The sequence below is a fragment of the Heterocephalus glaber genome, unplaced genomic scaffold (genome assembly GCF_053883595.1).
Source record: "Heterocephalus glaber isolate CG9 unplaced genomic scaffold, H.glaber_assembly_v1.0 deba00001481, whole genome shotgun sequence".
Taxonomy (NCBI): Eukaryota; Metazoa; Chordata; class Mammalia; order Rodentia; family Bathyergidae; genus Heterocephalus; species Heterocephalus glaber.
This window is the reverse complement of record NW_028258317.1, coordinates 61,459,098-61,476,510: the sequence shown is the minus strand read 5'-3', so window position 1 is coordinate 61,476,510 and position 17,413 is coordinate 61,459,098.

Here is a 17,413-nt window from a genome sequence, read left to right as displayed (position 1 = left end):
GCCATATTTTCCATGTTTCTAGCTTCTTTCCCCTTCCATACTTGGATAATACTCCACAGCAGGGAGTGATTTGGGGATGATTATCTAGAAGTGTGAGGTTAAACTCTATGGTGTCTTTTTGACCAATGGGTAACAGGAGATAGGGAGAAGATGGAAGATAAAGTTCTGTCCTTCATTCTTCCCTCCTAGAGACTTCTCCAGCCAAGCTTCTCCCATATACCTTGTCATCAGAAACCCTACAGTGCTGAACTAAACTTATTTGCAAAGCAGGCTTGTATGATCCATGATCTGCATGAAAATATATCATCTTGCATTTTTTCCCATCTTTCTTTAGCTCTATTAACTTTTCTTTCACTTAATTCTTTCTTCAAATTCATCTGTCTAGAGAATCTGCATGCAAATTGCTTAGCACATAAATTTTCATTAAATATGAATTTTCTTCTCTCAATATTTTATTAGTACATGTTTGTCATACTTAATGATTGCATTTATCGTGGGGAGTTTGTACATGTGCATAACACACCATAATTCCTCTTTTTGTTCCCTTCCCTCCTCTCCCTCCCTGCTCCCACCAAGTCTTCTTCCCTTTCCCATTTGCAGAAGCTTTATTTCTGTTTTTTCTTATACTATTCTTTCTAATCCCTTTCCCTTCCTTCTCTCCACCCTCCCTCCATCTCTTCTCATGGTTCCTTATAATTTTGAAGCAATTTTTCTTTTCTTTTCCTGGTCACTAATTGCAATCTTATCTTCTATATCTGAAATTCTGTCCTCACATTGGCTCATTCTGCTGTGTAGACTTTCAATGGACTTTTTCATCTCCTGGAAATCTATTTGCATCTGTTTTACGGATTCCATTTGTTTCTTATGTTGGAATTCCACCATGTTCCTCAGCTCCTCTCTAGATTTATTAATCATGTCTTGCACTAGGGGCACAATTTCTCCTGTTATCTGAGAAATTATTTCTGATTTCATTTTTTCCAGATCCCCTTTTGTTGCCAGTTCAGTGGGTCCAGGTGGTTGAGTATCAGAATGGTCCATCTCATTTCCCTTTGGGGTTGCTGTAGGTGATCTGGAAGTCTGGTTTTGAGACTTATTTACGTGTTTTCTCATTTCGACTGGGGTGGGGGGCTGTTGGCACCTGCACGGATTACCTCCTCTGAGCTGGGAGAGGTGGGACAGGGCCCAGGAGCAGCGGTAGGGATGGTGACCCAAAAGCCCTTTCCTGTGGGCTGGGAGCAGCGGGAGGGATAGTGGCCGGGAAGCCCCTTCCTCTGGACCAGGAGCAGTGGGATGGTGGCTCAGAAGCCCCTCCCTCTGGGCCGGGAGCGGCGGGAGGGATGGTGGCCGGGAAGCTCCTTCCTCTGGGCTGGGAGCAGCGGGAGGGGTGGTGGCCGGGAAGCCCCTTCCTCTGGACCAGGAGCAGTGGGACGGCAGCTCAGAAGCCCCTGCCTCTGGGCTGGGAGCAGCGGGACTCAGTACCTTGGTCTGGTGGTCTGGTGTCCTCTGAGTCTTTGTAGTGTGGAACCAGGTGGTTCCCCTCTGCAACGGGGTGATTCGGCATCTTCCGCGCGACTCAGGACCTCGGTAGGGCGTGCACAGACCTGCCTGTCTGCAGCGGGCTGATTCGGCGTGTTCTGTGCGACTCGGGACCTCGGTAGGGTGTAGGCAGACTTGCCTGTCTGCAGCGGGGTGATTGGTGTCTTTTGCCCGACTCCCACACCGCCCTACTTAATCAGTCACTCCAAGTGACCCTGTATGGAAGACTCCTCCTAACCAACCTATAAATTCCAGAGATAAGGCCCTGACAAGGATAAGCAGGCAAGAGAAAAGTTAAAGCCCACCTAGGAATGTGCACTAGGCAATGGCACCCAGGTTACGGTCCTGTGGTCTGGAGTCCATTTATGACAGTCCATCGAGCCAATCAGGTTGTGACAAGTTCTAGGTATCAACCTGGGAGGGAGGGTCTTTATCACCTGATAAAAGAGGCTAGAGACAAAGGACCCATGGGTCCTCCATTGTAGGAACCATCCAAGAGCTTACCCATGAGGAGAGGTGGGACACAACACTAGGATTAAAGACAAAAGACACAAGGAGAATTTGGAATGAGGGGACCAGGGGGCTCTTTACCTCTAGTGGACAAATGGCCCTGAGCTCTTGGCTCACTGTAAGCATGAGGGTTTGGCTCGCCTCACTTTTATTCATAGACACGGGAGCAAGTAATTAGGTTGCGAGAAGATTCATCTGCCTCTTGTTATCTACAGCATGTACCCAGGTAAACATCCAGATCTCAGCAGTATTGACTGTTCTCTGGAACCTGCCATGTGCCAGCATGCCTGCACATTGCCAAAGGAGACACAGCTTGCTGTTTTTCTCCTTTGTGCTCACAGAGAAGCTCAATTAGGCCTTGATTCTCATTATCTGGTCTCCTACACTCCCTCTTTCCAGTGAACCCAACCCAGTTCTCATCAGGGTAGCTGTCTATCTTCTCCTTTTCCCCCCTTTCAAATAAAGTATCTTCCTTCCTAAACTCCATTCCTTTAATTCGTTACTGGTACTGAGTTTACAATCCTGGTTGGCCTAGAACTTAGGTCACAACGAGGGTGGGTCTTGAAGAGAATCAGTATAGTATTTGTGTGGCAGTTGCCTCAAGGAGGCCATTTCCATTTCCTCAACTAATGCAGGGTTAATCCCTCTAGGCAGGGTGGGGAGGCTGCTGCTGGCAAAGAAAACTCTAAGTCCCCAGATGTCCTCATCCCAACTCATAAAACCCCATTCTTTCCCAAACAGTGACCTTTAAGAGCAGTCACCCTGCCAGGCTGGAGATTCAACTTGTGTTGTAATTCAGTCACTCACATGGTGAGGTCCTGTTTGATTTTCTGCAGTTTCAGCCCTACAGCTCAATGGGAGATAAAGCCCTGCTTCAGAGCACATCTACAAGCTGGAAATCATTTATGTGGCATTTGAGCTGGGAATTCTAGTCCCTAAGTTCAAATTTTTCTTATACTACTTTGTCCAGGGGTATTAGGAGCAACCAACCAATGTTATTATATTCCTTAGTTCTCAAAAAAATATTCAAAAGTATCTCACAGAATTACTTAGCAACTTGCTCTGTATAAATGGTCAATTAAGAATATCCAAGTGCACGTATTTTGTGCATCTCTAAACGGTCCACATCATAGACTATCAGTGCCCTTCTTACTGCTAGAAAGAGGGATTGGCATCTTTAAATCTAATTATATCAGACAGCTAATTTCAGACACCACAAAACCAATTTAGAAAATTCATGGTTGTACATACCTATAATAGATGCCTGTACACCCCTATAATTCTAGCTACAAAGGACATTGAAACTGAAGGATAGCAAGTTTGAGGCCAGACTGAGGTAAGTTAACAAGATCCCTATTAAAAAAAAAAACAACAAAACTTGGGCCGGGGATTTAGCTCAGCAGTTTCACCACCTGCTGTGCAAGTGCAAGGACCTGGGTTCAATCCCCGGTACCAAAAAAAAAAAAAAACTCAACCTTAAAATTTTGTTCTTCTAAAATAGTTCTCAGTACTGAAGTACTTAGGTTCTCCAAAGAAAATACTTAGGTTCTCCAACGAGTAAGATATATATGTGGATACATAACAGACCTATTATGGAAAGTGACTTATATGACAATAGAGATTAAGAAGTCCCATAATCTGCAAGCTAGAGAATCAGGAAAAATGGTGATGTAATTCAGTCCAAGTCAAAAGAACTGAGAGCCAAGAATTCTGATGTCTGAGGGCAAGAGAAGACAGATACTTCTGTCTGAAAGAGAATTTATCCTTTTTCTGCCTTTTTGTTCTATTCATTCCACAACAGATTAGATAATGCCACTTTCCCATCACCCAGACTCAATATTCGACATCCACAACTGAAAGGAGAGGTTTAATTCACAGTTTCTAGGGATTCAGTCCATGGTTGGCTGACTCCAAGGCAGGAACATCATGGGAGAAAGGGTGTGAGAGAGCACAGGTTCTTAGCACATGGCTTCCAGGAAGCAGAGCAGAAAAACAGTGCTAGATGGGAAGGGGTAGGGAACCAGATACAGACCCCAAGACCATGTTTCTACGACTGACGCAGATACATTCAAAAGTACCAAATGCCGATTAGTGCTCCACTAAAGAGTCCCTGCATAGCTCCCAAGACAATCAAGGTGACCCGTCAAGCTTAATAATCACACACCAACAATGATGAGGGCAGGCAGACTTCATCTTTGCTCTTTGATTCTTACTCAGTCTACTCGTTCAAATGCGAATCTCTTCCAGAAATTCCCTCTCAGATACACTGAGAAGTGGTTTGCCAGTCATCTAGGCATCTCTTAGACCAGGCAAGTAGATACATTAAAATTACCATCAGAGACAAGGAGAAGATACTGGCCTGAGTTTTTATTAAGATAAGAGGCCAAGGAGAAGTTTTGCCCCAGCTAGGGTCCTTGCTTTAGTGATAATAGAAATTAAAACTAAACCATGGATTTACAGAAAAAGCTTTAATTAGAAAGTAAGAAGATAGGGAACAACTCTCGCTTGAGCAGGTACTGGGGACACACTCTGACACAGGGGTTCAGGCTGGCCCACCCACAGTCAAGAGGCCAACTTTCAAGGACTAGCTGAGGTGGCCCAGAACCTGGTCAATTATCATCTGTCTTGGTTACCTAAAAGCACAGAGATGTTGAAATTGAACTATTTGGCTCCTACTTGCAATTAAATGTTTATTAACTATCTGTACATGTGATAGAATTTGTATGAGAGTTCTATTATAATCTTGTAACAATGTTACAGAGCAGTTAATCTTATCTACCTTAAACATTTTGGTGGCTGCAATACCAGCAAAAACCACCCATGAGTTTTACATGAGCAAATTGTTTTAGGTAGGTTTGAAAAGACCTCAATGTTTCTTTGCATCATGTCTGTTCTCAGGCAGCTTCTCTGAATGCTGTGGCAAAAGTGTGGCCCACAAGCACTACCAACCCGAGCCATGGAACAGGCCTCTTTTCTGACAAATCCAACAATAGTCTAGTTTGGGTCACACGCCTGACCTAGAATGAAACCTCTAAAGAGCCAGGCCAGGCCCACCTGCTTATAAGATCTAGTTACCCCCAAAGACTACCTAGCCTCCAAGCAGGCAAGAGAGGATGGAATCACAGCAGATGTCTGCTTCACATCCTTCCCCAGTGACAGGTTAGACTGGGTCCTCTCCCACTATCATTTTGCTTTGCAGGCTAGGTAGTATAGCACACAATGGAACATCGTTCACCCCTAAAAAGCAATGAAGTACTGACACGTGCTACAACATCGATAAACCTTAAATTATGCTAAATAAAATAATTCAGACAAAAAGCCACATATTGTGTGAGTCTATGTTTATAAGTTGTCCAGAATAGGAAATCCAGCAAGAAAAAGTAGGTTCATAGTTACAATGTGACGGGATTATGGGGAATAGGAGTGACGGCTAGGAGGTATGAAGTTCCTCTTGGTAGGAGTGATGAAAATGTTCTGGAATTAGGGTAACGGTTTTTCAACACTTAGTAAACATACTAAAAATCACTGAATTGCATACTTTAATGGGTACATTTTATAGTTTATGAATTTAAAAAATACAACAAAGCTTTTTCAAGGTAGCAAATGGGACCTGACAGGTAGAATCACTTCCCTCTGGGAGCAGTTTGGGTGCATGACTTTGATCTCTTGTCCCTTGGTGACTAAGATGGTCCAAGGAGACTGCAGCCCCAAATTAAACAATATTTAAATTATCCAGTGGCATGCTATGAGTACCCTTGCTTCCCCTAGGCCTTGTTCCTTCAAACCATAAGCTAGTGTTCTGTTGCTCCCTATTCAGGATATTCAGAAGCACTGGAAGAATTAAAGTCAAAAACTTTCCTTCTGCAGAATGTCTAGGCAGGTCTCACGCTGTTAATCAGCATGGTGAGTCACGAAGAGGAAAATGGGATTCACTTCTCACATTTGACTATAGCCAGCCCTCTGTATCTGTGGGTTTCCACCAACCACAGACTAAAATCTTTGAGAAAAAATTGCATCTGTAATAAATATGTAAAGCTTTTTTCCTTGTCAGTACTTCCCCAAAAATACAATATAACAACTATTTACATTAGGAAATGTTAAATAATATAGAGACGAATTGAGATATAAGGAGAATATAGATAGTATCAATGGAAATACTATGCCATTTTACATGAGAGATTGAACATTTTTTGTATCTGTGAAGGATTCTGGAACCAGGGCCCCACAGATATTGGGGGATAATTGTATAGAACTATGTATTTGGTCCCCCTGTCCCTTTAAGGAATGTCTTCTGGAACCTCTATTTCATGGACAGTGGTTTGAAAAGCACTGGTTTGGCTTTTTTGTTTTGTTTTGTTTGGGGTTTTTTTTTTTTTGGTACCAGGGATTGATCTCTAGACTTTGTGTTTATGAGACAGGCGGCAGAACTACTGAGCTAAATCCCCGGCCCCCGAAAAGCACTGGCTCTGAATTTGTTTAGATTCTGTGATACCTCCCATCATAGACAAAACTCATTAAACTTGACAATTTTATTCTTTTATTTATTCCAAGCATTTATTGCTGGCCTTGTCCCTTGTTGGCTGTTTGATGATAGGCAAGTTCCTTAAGTCCCTCTGAGATTCAATTTCTATTCATCAATGAGTAGAATAGTAGCCTCCCCAAAATGCCAGAAGAGTCAAAGGAAAACACTTAGCACAGTACTTGGTACACAGCTGGTGCTTAATTACTGTGCACCCACTCTTTACCAAATATATTATAAACCTTTCACAAAGATGACAGCATACATCTCTCTGACTGCCACTATGCTGGTGTGGTGCTATATCCATCATGGACTTTAAATATGTGCAAAGTGCATGAATGAATCAATGCCCTGCTGGACTCACATCTGAGCCATGTAAATCTAGACCAGACAGTCTGTGACAATGTGATGATCATAAATGAGAAGAATTCCAAAGCCGATAACTCTACACAGGGAGAATTTTTATCAAATTCCCTACGAAATGTATCTCTCTTCCTGGCTCTACTTTGCCTTGCTCTTTAAAAATCTAAATGTTCCCAATCTTTGCTTAATGACATTGATGACAAGATGTTTTTAATGTAGGCAGATGGATGATCGTAACACAGAACGCATTAAGTAGAGAGAACAATCAGCCTAGAGGCTGAATATCCAGCCCTCAAGTTAAAAAAAAAAAAGCATCCTTATGAAGCACACTACTTAGGAACCTGGGCTTTAGAGCCAGATGCCCATCTGCCTGACTTGAATCAGGCTCAGCTGAATGTGACCTTGGCCAGGGATTTAACTTCCTCATGCCTTAGTTTCCAGTCTGAGAACTTAACATAACACAGTGATGACTAGAGTTAGATAAGAAGGTCTCAGAGCAATGTCTAGATGCTAATGAGTATTTGGTAAATACTGGCTGTTGTAACTGGCATTGTTATTAATTCTTCATATGACGACCCCTTTCAGCCCTGCTCAGCCTTTCCCTCAGTCCTCAAACCTGACGGGTAAAATGGGAGAAGGGGGAAACCTTATTAAAAGAGACTCAAGCAATACAGAGAAATTACTAAAGAAACTTTATTCATAGAACAAGTGTGAAATTTTCTTTTTATCAGTACTAAAAGGGAATTTTAAGGCTATAAGACCGGTTCTTTATTCCTCAAAGGGAAGTGGTTACTGTAATGATGTACTTGGAGGCACACAGCTAGTTAGCACCTTTCCTCTTCATAGAGAGCCATGAAATCTATTATGTTCCCTTGGCAGGGCAGTTTGCAATGAGAAATTGCTACATTTGTAAGGAACATATTGACCATGATGGAAAGATTTTATCCACAGCTACACAATGATGGTAGAACTGGACATGACTAAAAGGTTCAGCCAGCCCAATTCTTGGCAATGAAACCTAGAAAACGAATGTCATGATACCCATAAAAATGCTTCATGTGTCACAGGACACTGATCGAAGGCTTTAGTTCCTAAGTGGCCTTGAAGGTGTTTCCCACTAGTAGCTTAAACATTTAGCAGAACAATCCTTTTCTCAAAATCTTACCTGGAACCTAAATACATAAAAAAAACAAAAATATTGCTGAGCCACAGTGGCTTGGAAAAAGGAAAAAAAAAAAAGGATAGAAATTCTTTCCACCCAGCAGTGATCCTTGAGCTCTCCAAAGAGTTTTCTAGGTTGTATAAGGTCATATGCGGTTCATAAGCACCCGCGGCCTATAAACTAAGATTTTTAACTTAAAGGCCAGGGAAAGTCTGGTGCTGCAATAGACCGGCCTGTGCAAGTATCCTCAAAAGACTGATCACTCTCTAAAGGAGCTTTTTTACACTCATTGGATCACACTAAGTTCCAAACTGCACGAAACTAAATATGATTACATTTCTTTTCTTCTAATCAATAAATGGGGGCTCTTAAGGAACATTACATCAGCTCTAGGCAAATTGAAGAAACTACATTTTCTCTGTACATTTCAGTTGTAATTTAAGTAAATTTGCAACCTTGTGTGCTTTCTAATGTCTTTCTAATTCTAATAATTCTTTGATGGGGAGGAAGGGCTACAAAAATAGTGTTAAAAGCCATTCGAGAGACAATAGCACAGAAACATAATCCACAAAAAAAATCTTCAACAGGAAAAAAGAACACAGAAGTGCATTTTTTCTAATACGTTGTAACAACAGCAAAACAACAGACATTGGGTTGGAGAAATGAGTAATCAACTAATTTCAGTCTACTGGTGTGAGGATTGCTGGAGAGAAATAACCCTGGCTGCAGCTCATTTTGAGACTTCTCTTCAAAAACTTTGTTCCTGCCAAAAGCTATGTATTAGGCTAAATCTCTGCTGGCTTCTCTAGATTTGTGTCCAGACAAATTGCAAACATCACACCATCCGGTGGTCACTGTGAGTCTGCTCTGAACAGGCTGATTGATTTTTATAATGTTTCAGGCAATTTCAAGTTGTCAGGAAGAACTAATTCAGTCTCGTTACTGCCTTCACTCTTGGCAGCTCTGTGACCGCTTATTGGTTTTTGTCTTCATGTTCATTTTCTTCAGCTAATCTGAAAGCCTTTTTCCCCCTCTCCAGCCCCATTCAGAGGTCTGAGCTATAATCACAGGAAGCCCCCAGCACAATTACAGGTGAAAACATCAGCTGTGCTCATGGGTTCCAAAGTTGAACCCTAAACCCCCACACCCTGTGAAACCTCTTGCCAACCAAAACCCATTAGAGCCTGTGATGCTGTATTGCTTAATCAATCCAGCAACTCTATAGTTGAAATCCTCTCTTGAGTTGATATTAAACCAACTTGTCAATCGGTAATTGCTTGGGAAGAGAAGCTGACTGGTGCTGACTCAGCCTCTCCATATGTGTTTCCATAATATCTAAAGTACAAATAGTTAGGAACTGCTTTATTCAGAAGCCATAAGGCAGGTGAGGCCTCACAGTCATGTAGATCTCAACAAGTACATTACACAGTGGCAGAATTAAGTATATTCCTAGTAGGACTTATGCACTCAGAAAGGAATCCTTGTCATTAAGCAGAAACTGAAGCAGTCACTCCCATTTACACCATATTTGCTTCTCGGGCAGGAGAAAGTGCTCTAAGACCCAAGTTCAATGTAAACAGTAACACATAGCCTGCCATATATTATAAATAAAATACTGTACTCCTTTTCCCTAGCTGATGAGATCTATGCTTTAGGAGGGAAGATCCACAGCTCCTCTAACGAAGGCTATATACATGATACCATATCACGCGCTATTACTGAGGGCCAAACATTTTTCTTCAGGCTGAACCACTAAGATGAATAAGATGTGCTTCTTTCCGTTAGGAACTCAACGATCGACTAAGGTCCTAAAATCTGTGACAGTGCCATAAAAGAGGTTTAGACGCTAGGAGCCTGCAGAGCCCACAGAGGAGGTAATCATTGATTCTGCTGGAGGTGGCTGTCAGGGTAAGTCCCAGAGATGAGATGAGAAGGAAGATGTGCCAGGATGGGGGAAGCCTCAGAGGTGGCCAAAGAGGCCGGAACAGGTCAGAAGGTGTTCTGGTCAGCTCTCCCATCCTGGAGCACAATGCTCAACACCTACAACTTGAAGGAGTGGTCTAGTTTAACTCACTATTTCAGGGGATTTGGTCTATGGTCAGGTCACTCAAAGCCCTAAACATGATGGCAAAAGGGAGTCGGGGAACAAAGCTGCTTAGTTCATGGCAGTTAGGATGCAGAGCAGGGAAAGAGCACCAGAGAGGAAAGGGCAAGGACCCAGATGCAGACCCCAAGGCCATACCTCTAAGACTCACCTAGACACACCCAGAAGTGTGCTCCACCAATCCCCAGGTGGATTCCAAGCAGCTCAAGCTGACACTCCACCCTAATCACCACAAAAGGAAAGCTGCATGACACTTGAAGAAGGTCAGGTCACAACCAAAAGGAGGAAGAACATGAAGTGCTAGAAGAGTGTCTATCTTGATTCATTTCTAAAACAGATGCACCATCTTTCTACTTAAATGTCCACAGGATAATCAGACTCTTTCCCAGCCCCTGTTTTCTGCAAAAGTGTCCAAATCATCCCCTCCTCCATTCCACACTTCCCTAAGGTAACCCATCTCAGGGCAACAGCCACATCCTGGCTGTGGCTGCTGAAGCACTGAATGACTGGCCCCAACAACCCTGATGACCATGGCTCTCAGAATTCTCTAATCCCCTGGCTCTTCCTCCAACACACCAGACCCTGTCCCAACCCAAATCTTTGCACATGCTGTTCTCTCTCTCCCCAAAACACTCTTCCCTGCAAACTTTCACTTCCCATCAGGCCTCCAGTGTCACCTTCTCACTAAGGTCCACCTGAACTCTTTTCAAAAGGATACCTCCTCTCATTTCCCTGACTTATTTTTTCCCAAACCTCTTATTTTCAAATATACCACGTTTTTCTTATATTTCTTTACTTCATCACTGTCGGGGAATGTGAGCTCCTTGAGAACAATGATGTTTTTTACATTGCCATGTTCCCAGAAACTGGACCACGTGTAACCCTTGGTGTGCTCAGCTACAGTGAAGGGGCCAGACATGAAAGCGGAATCCAACGGGACAGGGAGTAATGGGATGCAGTGATGCAAAAGCAAGGATGCCCCACAGGTTCAAGTAAACTAGAAAACAGTCCTGAACACAGGCTGTGGAGACAGAACTGTAGATACAGAACTAATTCCTCACTGACAGGGCCAGGTGACAGGAGGTGTTCTCAAACCTACTTGGTCATGGAACCTTTCTAAGTACAAGTACTTGACTGAGCTCTTCAAGAGAACCTACTTTGGGAAACCCAAGCTTAGATGTCCTCTAATATTTTTCACCCTTGCACTAAAGTTTGATGAGCCTGAGTCAAATCAGAGTGATTCAAGACATGTAGGCCACATCATCTCCTGGTTATGTAACAATCATGATGTTGGAAACCCATATGCAATGTGACATCCAACCTCAAAGACAAGGATCTAACCAGCTTCATCACTTAGTCTTTCTAGCTTCCAGTAACAGCAAACCAGAGTAATGTGAAAAGGACACCTAGATGTCTCATATGACAGGAAATCTGAGACCAAGCAGCCCTGTTTTGATGACAACACATCAAAATCAAAGATGCACGTGGCTCCCCCCCCTTTTCCTTAATTCAGGGTTATACTTTGGTTGTTCTTGCTCCAGACATTGTATCACCTCCAGAGTGTTCCATATTGGAAGGAAAGGGTAGGCACAAGAGCCTTTTCCTCATAAGGCTCCATCTTGTTATCTGGGAAATAAAATCTTTCCTAGAACTGCTAACAGACTTGTCTGTCAATGTCACGTGGCCACTTAGAGCTGTAAGAGAGACTGGCAAAAAAAAGAGAGAGAGAGAGAGAGGCTGGCAACATGGAATGGGATTAGTACAACTGGACTCAATCTTCATAATCCATCCCCTGGGTCTGAGGAAAGACTTCCATTCCCTAGGGTCAAGCGATCTCTATGCCAACCTGAACAAAACAGAGATCTGATAGCAGGAATAAAGTGGGAACAAGGACACCTGTGGCAGTTACTGACTGTTTAGTGGCTCTAATAGCCACCAGCAGGCTTTGTTTGTTTGGGTTTAGTTTTCTAAGGCAAGGTCCCACTGACTCAAGATCCTCCTGCCTCGATCTCCTGAGTGCTGGGATTACAGGTATGAGCCGCCACACTGGTCTCATACAAGCAGGCCTTAACGGTATAGGGCAGTGATGGTGAACCTCTGACGTGTGTGCCGTAGCAGGTTATTCATATCATTGAAAGTTCTGTTAATGGGTTTTTCTTTTAATGTAGGAGTTGTTTTTCCTAAACTAAAACCTCAGTATTCCAGCATAATCAAAGTGTTGGCACCTGGCAATGAATAAGTGGGTTTTTAGGTTGCAGCTGGGCATTGGGTCTCTAAAAGGTACAGGGGAGGCACGTCACCTGCCGACCTTGACTGACTGGGCAATGCCTGTGATGCTGTGCTTGGAGGACCCAACAGAACAAGTTTTCTACTTGACAGCAATGACTGCAGGGCACATAGTGTAGAGGAGGAGCAAATGGCACAAATGTCCAGTATTATGATCCTTTTTTTCCTTTCTTAACAGTCTCTAACTTCTAACAGGTGAGCTTCAATATCTCCTAGTCCAATGGCAGCTCCTATTTTCTTCCCCAACAAAACTAGTCCCCAGACTACAGCCTATGCTTGCTTGGCATCTGACTGTCATCTGCTCATAATGAGGAGGAAAGGAGGAAGCCCTGGGGAGGCACAGGCAGCTGGGATTCCACTTCCTCTTGACATCTGGTTGAACCGAAAGTCAAATAAACCTGATGCTGTCCTGACCAAGTTCTGAGTATGATGAACTGCACTATGGGCACACCCTTGAATAAGAACTTGAGGTAAATCAATTTGGAAACTTCATACCTGAAAAATTATCTCAACCTGAGAGCACCAGCATTTCTACATCATTTTTAGTAGCTATTTTTACAAACCATTTTTCAAAGGCACTACTAGCAATAAGTCTAGAGCATCCCATTTCCAAACCTGAGCACTTTTATGCAAACTTTTCATCTTTCTGAGCTATGAGTCCAATAAAAACATTTCACTTATTAAAAGGATGGCAATGCAAAGGTTGGCCCTGCTTGAACACAAGCTCTGTGACCGCAGAGACTTCTGCCTGTTTTGTCCTTCACTATCACAGCCCTCCTTATCAAATCATACAATAAATGTTTGTTGAGTTAATGTCATAGATGACTATCCCTGTTGTACTACATAATATGTCCTGCATTGATTTCCCCTTAGGATTAAGGTCTCCACGGGGGCATCCTTCAAGATCAATGGTGTACCCCAGGTAAAACAGACAGGTGTGCTGGAGGATGGCAGGTTGAGTCAAAGCCATCACCTCATTCATACACGGGAAACTCTCAAGAGAAGGATGGTGAGGAGACCAGAAGTGGACCTCCAGGGACAGTTATCCTTGTAAGGTCCTGCAGCCCACTAGAAAGTCACTTGATAACAATAACAGCAAACAGTTAGGAAGTGTTAGACCCTATTCTGGCACTTTACATCACCTCACTTAACCCTCACAGCAGGCTATAAGGCACATACTATTGCTGCCACGTCCCATTAGCAGATGGGACAAGAGAGGCACTGAGTTAAAGCAACTGCTCAATGTCTCACACACAGCTACACAAACACCTTGCACCTGGCAGGTGGCGTGTGTTGTGTGTGTGTGACGTCCCCACTGTGTGAGCACTTTGCTTTCACTGCAAGGGTGGAGTGGGGGTGGATCAGTGGTTTTTCAAACCTTCTTGTTTCCCTCCCCAAACAAACCTTACTTGTCTAGTCTAATTCATAGAAACAGAGCAGAAAAGTGGTTACCAAGGCCTGAGCATTAGGGGAGAATGGGGAATTGTTATTCAAAGGGTAGAGAGTTTGTTTGAGAGATGAAAATGTTCTGGAGATCTGTTTCACAACAACATGAATATGCTTTACTGAACCACACAATTAAAATGGCTAAGATAATAAATTTTATGTGGTGTGATTTTTACAAGAAAAATAAAAAAGAAATTGTACCTAGCAGCTCAATGAGCATTATAGACATGGAGCTGCCTGATTTAGCAGGCACAGTGGCTCAAAATCCCAATTCCTTTTCTTTTTGTCCCAGACACTCCCTCTGTTCCCATCAGAGCAGCCCCAAGGGACCCCAGAGTACACATGCTGTGACACTAGATGTGACAGCTTCCCAATTCTCTTTAGCATGATTCAAGTCTCAGGTCAGGTCATCGTCTCCAAAGCCTCAATCCCAGAAATCCTTGTGGGCCCTCCGTGTATAATCAGTTCACGTTCCCCACCAGGGTCCTGAGACCTTCCATCATGTGGCCCCCATTTAAGTAGCCCCACACCCTCCACTGGGCCACAGCTGGCTCCGCCCTTCTCCTCTGGTCAGACCCTGGCACACTGGCTGTCATGATGACACTTTGCCTGCTCCCTCTTCTTGGTCAATTTCCTCGCGCTGTGCTCAGAACTAATCACAGCAGTCCGTTGATCCTCTCTGTATTGTTCATTTACTCCTTGTTTATGAAACAAGGTCAGTGGGTTTAACTAGTGAGCCAGCTCAGAAGGCTGCTTCTGTTTCCACCTTTAGCTAGGGCTGAGGTTCTGTCTTCATACCAGTCACTCCTCCAAGCTGCACAACACCCTCTCGCCTTCTGTCTATTCTGAGAGTTCTGCAAATACCAGGACACTCCGATGGCAGATCTGGAAAGAGGCATTGGGAAGAGACTCTGCCTCCTGCCATGGATCCTAAGGAAGAAGGAGGAAGCAGATGCCAGAGAAAGGAGTACCTGCTATGATCAGCCAGTAGCTGGAACACCAAAGAACTACAAAGACAAAGTAAACAGGGGCTTTACATTTTTAATTTTTTAAAAATCCTGGTGAAGGACAGAGTAATTTTTATCGTTGCTTATGAAATGCTGCCTCTTCCTTGGGTCCCAAAGCAACAATTTCCTTCACGCGTAGGTTCTACCAGCACCTACAACATCTACCACTCACTCAGAACCATCTTACACCTGGCCCATTTGACATGGAGGTGACAGAAGGAGAGACAGAATAGGAAAACAAGGCATTTAAAAGGGAAATCCACACTGCCTGGTTCAGATCTACATCAATTCCTTGGCCCACCACAGGAAATTATTTGGCTACCCAAACAGAAAAACCCATTTCTCTTTGTTGGGGACATGGTGATTATACACACGAGAGGGAGTAAATAAGATAAAGAACACACTGCACACTAGATTTTTCACTGTGTGAGCAGAATGAAAATTATTTGAACGTATCCCTGTGGAAAAAATAATCAATTTTTCATAGACTTGTTATAGGTTTCATAAAATATATTGCACACATATTTTTAAAAGTAAGAAAATGGCTTTTTAATGATACTTAAAATATATGGCATGGCAAGAATTATTTAAAATGTGTATCTGAGCCCTGAAGTTTGGTACTGCCTGCTAAAATATAGATGATGTGGATAAGCCTGTCTTCTTGAGATAAATGTGAGAACTAGTTCATCTTATTATAAACTTAACATGAAGGAACTTGGTATTCAGGCAGTTAAGTAATTGGTATAAATTCTCCCAAGATAGTAGATCCCTAAACTTCTACCACTTAGCAGCTGCCCATTGGGCTGTGTATACATTAAATAACTACTCTTAACAGAGGCCACCAAAACATTTTCACACAGGAAAAGTTAGCCAGAAACAAGGCAAGCCCAGGTGTCACCAGCAGAAGTGTGAGCACCACTCATTCAAGGGCACCAGAAGGGTAGGGATGAATGATCAGTGGAGTTTGGGGATCTCAATCCCTTAACCAGGCAGCCAGGCTCCATTTCTATGAGCAACTGGCTGGATTTTCCAGGCTGGTCGGCAAGCTTCTCAAAGAAGCACCTCTCCCATCTGACTGCACTGCCCCAGGTCTTTGCCCAGCCTCCTATCAGTATATAATGTAGATCTGCAGGGCCCAGGCAAGAATATAACAAACACAACTGAGGACACAGGTGTTGGGAGCAATGCTACGTAATTCTAGGGAAAAATCATTTGGTTATCCTAGTTCTCTTGCCTACAGCCCAGCTACAGAATAACTCCAGTTTGGCCTCCGGTCACAACTGAGACTTCAGTGTACCAGTGATGCTGTGATTCTCCAGGACAAGAAACATCCTGGGAGAACAAACATCTGCTCAGTTCCTCCTTGCTCTTGGACTGTTAACATCTTGTTTACCCGAGATGTACTGAACTCTGCAAGCCTTCTGTTACACCTTGTTTATCCCAATGTGAACTACTGAACTCTCTGCAAGTCATTTGTTACATTTGTTTCTCCCGATGTACTGAATTCTCTGCAAGTCATTTGTTACGAGGTACTGACTAAAAGGTGCAGTAAGCTGGGGGCTTTTGTCTTTGCTGCCCAGAGCAGCACTGATCAGACCCAAAGCTCAGCTTCTTCTCAGTCTCATTTTTCTACCTTTCCTGTAATTCGCCGTGTGCTGCCATGGCTCGAAGGAGACCAGGACTCACTGCAGAGGTTCTGGTAACGTCCCCTTCCCCTGTTCCCTACACACAGGCATCTTCAAACCCATTGCTGGCAGATCAGGAGGGTCCTGTCCCCAGGGCAGGGGCTGCCCATTTGTCATCCTTCCAGAAAACTGAAGTTTTTCTTCACTTGCTCAAATGGGAAAGTGCCTGGCAGGTAACTGATGGTTCATACAGAGTCATCCCTCAGCATCCTTGGGGGATGGGTTCCAGGACCCCCTGAGGACACCGAAATCTGCAGGTGTGTTTGTCCCTTATATAAAATGGTGTGATTGCATATAGCTATCCATGTTCCCCTATATACTTTAACTTGCCTTTAGATGGCTTGTAATTCCCCAATATAAAGTAAATTCTGTGTAAATAATTTCATACTGTATTGTTCAAGAAATAACGACTTGAAAAATCTGGGCATGTTTAAAATAGATGCAATTCTTTTCAAATATTTTCAATCCACAGTCAGTTGAATTCATGGATGAGGAACCCCACTGTACAGAATGACTGGATGGACTGGTAGATAAGAGAGAGGCAATAAATATTTTTAAAATTTTCTTGAATCTCAGCACTCTATGAGGTTCTGGCAGGAGGACTGAAAGTTCAAGCCTAGCAATTCAGCAACTTAGCAGGACTGTGTCTCAAAATTAAAAAAAAAAAAATTAAAGATCTAGGGATCTAGCTCAGTGTGAAGGCTTCTAGGTTCCACCTCCAGTACTGAAAAAAAAAAAAAAATCACAAACTATTGGAAGCAGATTCAATATATGAAGATCCCACCCTGCCTGTCC